The sequence below is a fragment of the Leptonychotes weddellii genome, chromosome 7 (assembly GCF_054177405.1).
Source record: "Leptonychotes weddellii isolate Sample4059 chromosome 7, ASM5417740v2, whole genome shotgun sequence".
Lineage (NCBI taxonomy): Eukaryota > Metazoa > Chordata > Mammalia > Carnivora > Phocidae > Leptonychotes > Leptonychotes weddellii.
Genome location: NC_138375.1, coordinates 60117816 through 60125977, shown reverse-complemented (window position 1 = coordinate 60125977; position 8162 = coordinate 60117816). Strand labels below are relative to the sequence as shown.

Sequence of the window (8162 nt, the reverse complement as noted above, 5' to 3'; positions counted from 1 at the left end):
AAACTAGGAGTTCTCTCAATTAACTTCCATGTAGAACAGTGTTTATATTTATTAGAAGATAAGTAATACAAACATGCTGATTTGAAACACATACGTGTATCATTAAAACTCGTCAAGAACCATAGCAATTGTTTAGAACTTAGATCTGCCGAAGATATTTTTTTGGGGTCAGGGTAGTACGTTATGTAACATCATTTAGAGTTGCCAGCATGGCGATGATAAAAGGCAGACCAACTTATAACTGGTGTTACTGTTTTTAAGTTATTTATAGACACACCCTTTATTACCTACATTCTGGGCGGAGGCTTCCATTACCCATACTTGGTCAGCCGCCATATTCCTTGCAGAAGGAACAGCACGTGCAAAGGCCCCGGGATGGGAGCATGAAGAGCAAGGGGCCAAGTGGCTGGGACAATGCCAGCAAGGGGGAGAGGAGGGACTCAGAAGTAGAAGAGGATGAGGTAAGGCCTTATAGACCACACTGAGGATTTCACCTTTCAGTCTGGGTGATGTGCAGAGGTCTAGCTGAGGACTGACATGTCCTGGATGGATCTGAGGAGCTGGGAGACCAAAGGACTCACCCATGGGAGATAAGAGTATAACCCATATAAGGGAGGCCCAGAGAATAGGCAGTGGTTGCCAGATGAGGCAATGAGAAAATGCCTCCTCCACAACCCAGGCTCTGTGAAAAGCTATCTTGGATGCAGAAATCCTCAGCCCTGGAGGACAAGGCTAGAAGCACAGGGCATTTCTACCACAGGATGCTCTCCAAGAAAAGATTTCTGAAGGGAGGTTGTCATCCTTGTAACTAACTACAAAGACTTATCTACAGAGAAGAATGTAGCCAACTTAGTTTCCTCTCATCTCTTCTAGGGATGTCCCACCTCTGGGCTAGGAAATGAGGATGGGCTTTGGAATGGAGGAAAAGAAATGTGCCAAATTCAAGGCCACCAGTGTGGTCCAGCCCAAAATCAGTGTCTCTGGAGGCTCTAAAGGAGTAGAACTGCTTTTCTCCTCAAGATGGACAGGGTGAGCCAGATCCTGGACCTACCCACTGCCTTCTCCCTCCCATAGCCACTGATGGTACAGAGTGGTAACAGTCTGAGCGATGGTGGCAGAGCCCCAGCTTCCTAAGGGCACTCCAGTCACACCAGAACAGACTTCCTCCCCCCTGGTGGATTCTGGCCACACAGTGGGGCTCCGGCAGCAACAGCCACCAGAGAAATCAGGGTGCTTCTGGAGATTCCTCAAGCTTCCCAGGGTCTTATCCTGCAAACACCTGCAGCCAAGACTGGCCAGGGCAACTGAGTTGTGGACCCACTGTGGGAAGGAAGACATTCTTGGGATGGTGACTAGGGCCCCAAGCCAATTAATAGGAACATTAAAAGACATGAAACTTTTTTTTTTATGGGGAGGAATCTAAGCTGTACCTGTCAGCATGACATCATCCATTTAGTAAATCAGCATAATGCCCTATAGGTCAAGGTCGCTGTGCCCTAAGTTGCTGCCCAGAGACGGGATATACCCTATGACAGCATGAGGTCAGGTGTGAACTCTAGCCCCTAAAGTTCATTCATTCATTGTTGCTCACAGGCTTTCAAGGCTTACTTGCTACATTGATGTCCCTCTTTCTTCTGGCCCTGAAGATGCCCCTTCCTTCTTCTCAAGCTGAACAATGTTTCTACATTTCGTATAATACTGTGTTTGGAGTGGAGGACCTCTTCTCTTCTCCATCTTGGTAATCCAAGGATGCATGAAACAGCAGCCCTAGAGTGGCCAGCCTCCAAGATGACCCCGAATGATTCTTCCTTACTTTTTTTTTAAGATTTTATTTATTTATTTGACAGAGAGAGATACAGTGAGAGAGGGAACACAAGAAGGGGGGAGTGGGAGGGGAGAAGCAGGCCCCCTGCAGAGCAGGGAGCCAGATGCGGGGCTCGATCCCAGGACCCGGGATCATGACCTGAGCCAAAGACAGATGCTTAACAACTGAGTCACCCAGGTGCCCCAAGATTCTTCCTTACTTGTATTCATGGTCCTTCGTAGTCCCTTGTCACACTGAACAGCGTTGACCTATGTAACCAATAGGATGCTGCAGAAATGAGAACATGTGATTTACACACTTGGCCTGTAATAGCCTCAGCCACCAAGTCAGGAGGACCTCCAGCAGCCCTGTGGAGAGGCCCACATGGTGAGGAACTGCCTCCTGCCAAGAGCCAGATGAGTGAGCCACCTTGGGAGATCCTCCAGCCCCTCAAAGCCTTCAGATGATGCGGCCCTGAGTGACATCTTGACTGCACCTCATGCTAGACCCTGGGCCAGAACACCCAGCTGAGCTGCTCCAAATTCCTGACCCACAGAGAAATGATGTGAGATAATGTCTATTTTTGTTTTAAGCCACAAAGCTTTGGTGTAATTTGTTACTAAAACAGATTAACTACTCCAGAGAAGCCACCTTTTTACAGACCAACTTTTAACTGGTGGTGTTGTTTTTAAATTCTCTGCAGACACATCCCTTATTGCCTGCATCCTGGGCAGAAGCTTCCATCACATACCCACTGTGTGGCTACATGGAATCCGCCCTACATTAACTACTCTTCAAGAAGCCAATGTCATGGGCATTGTGGATGTGAGCAATGTAGGATCCCCACTCCCCACAGACTTGGCTCCCTAGGTGTAGGCTCTAAACCCACTGGAGTTCATCCCTTGGAGACTACTAGTCCTCTCATCTGCTGGCCCCACTTTAAGGCAAGAAATAACAGTGGGACTAGAGAGTGTGAGAGTGGGCTGCCACCTGAAGACTCCCCATCCACACTCTGCCCTAATCTGAATGATTCCCTACCACTACTATATATTCTCAAGAATGCGCATGAGACCCTTCCTCATTTCCAGTGATGGAGAAGAATTCTTCCTATAACTTCAGTTTGACTATTTCAGTAAGAAACCGGGAAGAGACTAAGTCAAAAGCACAGACATGGGATGCCACTTTGGAAAAGGAAATTACTAAAACCCTGAGTTATGGGGTGCTTTGGTGGCTCAGTCGGTTAAGCGTCTGCCTTCAGCTCAGGTTATGATCCCAGAGTCTGGGGATCGAACCCCACATCGGGCTACCTGCTCAGCGGGGAGCCTGCTTCTCCCTCTCCCTCTGCCTGCTGCTCTGCCTACTTGTGCTCTAATAAATAAATAAAATCTTTAGGGGGCGCCTGGGTGGCTCAGTTGTTAAGCGTCTGCCTTCGGCTCAGGTCGTGATCCCAGGGTCCTGGGATCGAGTCCCGCATCGGGCTCCCTGCTCTGTGAGGAGCCTGCTTCTCCCTCTCCCACTCCCCCTGCTTGTGTTCCCTCTCTCGCTGTTTCTCTCTCTGTCAAATAAATAAATAAAATCTTTTAAAAAAATAAATAAAATAAATAAATAAAAATAAAAATAAAATAAAACCCTGAGTTACAACACTATCATACCTATTAGAAAATTATAGGGCAGTGGATGGCAGGGGGCTGGAGGGGCAAACTCAGAGTCATAGTGCACTGCAGTGGAGCTATTATTGGCCAACAGGATAGTGATGACCTCATTGTTGCTTCCATAATAAATCACTGTATTAGCTGACTTCTGACAGTGCAGGCTGTGTTAGTTATCACAGTATTTCAGGATGCCCTGGACTTTAACTCTCTCTTGGCCAAGGCCTTGTTAGGACCCCTTTGTTTACCAACACCCTACAGTATGTGCCAGGCTCTGTGCCGAAGGGCAGCAGAATATGCCACCCCCAAAATATGCCTCTTGACAGAGGATTATTGAGCTAAAGTCACTTGAAAAACAGCAGGTACAAGAAAGGAACTTTGACCTACCCTTTACTTCCTGAAATCAGGAGATAAACATCCCATGTGAAAGATGGTCTCTCTATACCAGGAGGAGAGAAATGTTATCACCAGAAACAAAGAGTGGAGGCCAAGAGAAATCTGTACAAATAGATTTTGTTAAAATAATTCTTATCTTTAGTCTCCCCATATATTCTAGTTATTTTTCTACAATTGACTCTCTTTGTTTAACCTAGTATGTAAACACTTAAGCCTGGCCACTTCTCTGGGTCTCTGTTTTCCTGTGGGGGCTCCCATGCACACATAAAAATCTCCATGCTTTTCTCCTATTAATCTGTCCTATGTCAATTTAGCTCTCTGGCCCAGCTGGAGACCCTAAGAGGATGGAGGTGAAGTTTTGCCTCCCTACAGTGCTACGGTCTCTGTATGTCACAATCCCATGGGACCCTGCTTTTATCCCCATTCTCTACATGATGAGACTGAGACCCAGAGACATTGAGGGCTTTCCTGAGGTCAAATAGCCAGTAAGTGGCAAAATCTAAGTCCGTCTGAGTCCCACGACTTTCTGCTACAATGTGCAGAGGAGTGAGTCGGATAGATTCGAAGAAGAGACCCTTGGACGGGCCCTCCAATGATCAGTACAAGTTTATCAGACCCAGAAGGAGTAAAGGAGAGAATACAGTGCTGAGCACCTCAAGGTTGTAAGATGGGGTTGAAACCCAGGTCTCAAGGGAAACAGGGGTGAGGGAAGAGGCTGCTGTAGGCAAAGGCCAGCTCACAAAGGTCCCTAAATACCAGACCTGGGGTCTTGGAACTTACCCGGGGCGGGGGGGGTTCTGGCTTGTTCTCAGCTGGGGAGATACAGTCAGACTCACTGTTTGAAATCTGGGGACAGCATGGAGGCTGAATTGGAACAGCAGTTCCCAGCATGGGTGTGGATCAGAATCATCCAGGCTGCTCATAAAACACACCTGGAACCCACACTCCAAATGTGTGATTCAGCCAGGCTGGAGAGGGGCCCAGGGATCTGCATTTCAACATTTTCCGAGGGATTCTGATATGAGTCATCACTTGAAGAAACACCAGTAATCCAGAGGGAGAGAAGCAGCAAGGAGACTAATTATGAGGTTGTCGCCAGAGACAAATGATGAGTCCTGAACTCCAACAGTGGTAAGGAAAATGGAAACAGCCTCACTGCTCTGGCAGGATAATGTTTTTATAATGTTACCCTTTGTTTTTCCTTTTTCTGGTAATTCATCCCCCAGCCCCTTTCAAATAGCTAGTCCATTATGTGCTCATTGCCCCTTGGGAGTGGGATGTGACAGGACAGAAAACAAGTCTCTCTGGTATGATGTATTGGGCTTGTTTCAATTAATACAGGAGTTGGGGGTGGGGGGCATTATAGATGAATCATAATTGGCCATGAGCTGGTAACTGTGGAAGCTGGATGATGGCTGCAAGGGATTCATTATAGAATTGTTTACATTTGTCTTTGTTTCTAAGTTTTACTTAAAAAATTTTAAGTACTGTTAGATTTGGGTTCAAAAAGGACTTAGGGACGAGAGACATCTCAGACATAGCTGAAAAGTTTCAAGAACCTACATGAGCTAAAGGAGATAGGGAGGCTCTGCCAGCAGGATACTTCTGCTGAGGAGAAAAACTCCTCTGATTTGTGTATTTGGGAAGAATACAGTGCATGCTCTGCTCAGTTCTTCTCTTCTTCCTCTTCAGATCTGCCATATCCACTGCCCCACAGGGTCTCTGGAGGGAGGCCTACCCAGTTGAGCACTGCCATGACTGGGGACAGGGGGTGTCTACTGAGCTCAGGGATTCAGTTGCCCACACTGGGTGAATGCTCCACCCTGGCCTTTGTCAGCAATAAGGCAATGTCCTGGCCTTCACCTGCCTCTCCTTTGCTTCATTTTCCAGTATGTTTAGAACCCTTGTCAGTAAGACAGTGCCAACTTTTGGGGGTCCTCCAGAGACCCCAAAACGAGGGTTTCGAGGTCTGGAGAAAAGGGAGTGTAGAAGAGGAGGACGGAGGGGAGTGATGAGAGTTCATAGAGGCTGGAGTAAAGGGCAGAAAACCCAGGAGCAGAGAGGGAAGCAGCAACCCCTGTCATGGAGATGGCTCTGAGGAGCATCCAGCCAAAAAAAAAGACCTTAGCTAAGCTTAGCAAGATTCCCACAGGCAAGAGTGGCACACAGCAGGAAGAGGGTTGGGGTCTCTAGCAGACGTGTGAGTGAGAACAGCCAGGTCTCAACAGCAACCAGTGGGACCAATGACATCTCCACAAATATCTGTGTAGACAGATGACATTGAGAGCTAGATCCCCTAACACACACACACACACACACACACTCACACCCGAGTACTAGATGAGGCTCCAGAGGCTAAACACAAGCCCCAGGGAAGGGGTAAAACCCTCCATTAGCTGAGATGAAGTTTCTGCCACTCCAACAGAATGGGAGTTCAAAATAGAAATTAAGTTGAGTTATTAAAAAACTTTAATTATATTTCTTACACAGATAAATTTACGATGAGAGATTCCTCCTTGCTGGAATAGATATTTTGGAAGCAGAATCAACAAGACTTGGAGGTCAGATGGATGATAGGGTGGTGAGGACGAAGGAAGTCTCTCTTCCTTTTGAGAGATTTGTTTCCCAAACACCCCAGGCTAATTCAGGTTCTTCAATACTGTCTGCAAAGTTTTCCCTCCTTCCCCAATGGTCTTCTCCCAGGGCCCTGTAACATAGGTTCAATTGTTCTTGCCTACTCAATTAATGATTAGGAACAATAACCAACTGCTCTAATAAAGCCACCTACTTAACTAGCCATTTTCTATTTACTACCTAGAAAAAGTATCTGTTAGAATTGCACCATGCAGACTCTACTATAGTCACTCTAACAATGAGGCCTGTAGGGCCTGGAAAAGGTCACAGCAACGCACTTCCCCTCCCAGAGCACCTCCTCTGGGACCTCCCTATTTCATTCTTCCCCTGTGCCAAGGCTCCACCACCCTCACAGATGGTCCAAATCTCAACCTGGGATTCAAGACCTTTTCATGCTGGATCTGATCTCTCATCCTCTCCAACTTTATTCCTTCTCCTCTAAACCCTCTCCCCCTCTCAGGGGAAGTGGGGAGAGTCAGTCCCAGGCCCTCCTGCCCAAAGGTGCAAGCCCATTCTCAAGTTTAGAGGGAGGTGGATTGAGGGAGAAGGAACAAGACCTCCCTCAAAAAGGTTACCTCCCTCAAAAAGTGTTAAGAAAGTCCTTAGTTAGGGGGTGCCTGGGTGGCTCAGTCAGTTAAGTGTCTGCCTTCGGCTCAGGTCATGATCCCAGGGTCCTGGGATGGAGCCCCGAGTTAGGCTCCCTGCTCAGCAGGGAGTCTGCTTCTCCCTCTTCTTCTGCCTCTCCCCCAACCCCGGCTTGTGCTCTCACTCACACTCTCTCTCTCAAATAAATAAATAATCTTTAAAATGAAAAAATTTTTTTAAAAAAAGAAAGTCCTTAATTAGGCTGAGGCCCAACTCCAAGACTCAAGGGGAGAAAGGGACCCATCAGGATGATGTCATCAGTGTCACAGTAGATTAGCCTGGTAGCCAATGGAATGGTGATTTGGTCAAAACTTCCTATAAAATAAGTGTGTTCAGAGAGTGACATACCCCTGAAGCAAGACAGTAAAGGTGTTTTTTTTGTTTTGTTTTAAAGATTTTATGTATTTATTTGACAGAGAGAGAGCACAAGTAGGCAGAGAGGCAGGCAGAGCCGACTGAGCCACCCACGCGCCCCAAAAGACAGTAAAGGTTTACTACTGCCCCTGCCAGAGGAACACAAACTATTCCTAAAATTTGGTATAGAAGGAAAAGCATTTACTAGAACTATAGCTGTCTATTACAGGCCAACAACTGCACCCATATGCTCCAAAAATGACCACTCTGAAAAAGTGCCCACACCTGGGGTCCTTACCAGAATAAGTTTGCCATAATGCTCTGTCGTTCTTCAGGACCATCTGTCTTCTCCATCAATGAAGAGAATGTGGCATATGCACACACACACATATATATACATATATATATATATGTGAAAGAAATATATATAAAATACATTAGTATAAGACTATATATTATGGGATGCCTGGGTGGCTCAGTTGGTTGGGCAGCTGCCTTCAGCTCAGGTCATGATCCCGGGATCCTGGGATCAAGTCCCGCATCGGACTCCCCGCTCAGCGGGGAGCCTGCTTCTCCCTCTGCCTGCCGCTCCTCCTGCTTGTGCTCTCTCTCTGACAAATAAATAAATAAAATCTTTAAAAAAAAAACAAAGGGGGGCGCCTGGGTGGCTCAGCCGGTTA

At 46.9% G+C, this 8162-nt stretch overlaps 1 long non-coding RNA gene across 1 annotated transcript; it reads right to left on the bottom strand.

Moving 5' to 3' along the window:
* Positions 1-6344: 6344 nt before the first annotated feature.
* Positions 6345-8092, bottom strand: LOC145722619 (uncharacterized). The gene is made up of 2 exons (XR_014147007.1): positions 7781-8092; positions 6345-6556 (listed from the first exon to the last, which is right to left on the bottom strand). It is a non-coding gene; the product is annotated as an uncharacterized LOC145722619 (long non-coding RNA).
* Positions 8093-8162: the final 70 nt, after the last annotated feature.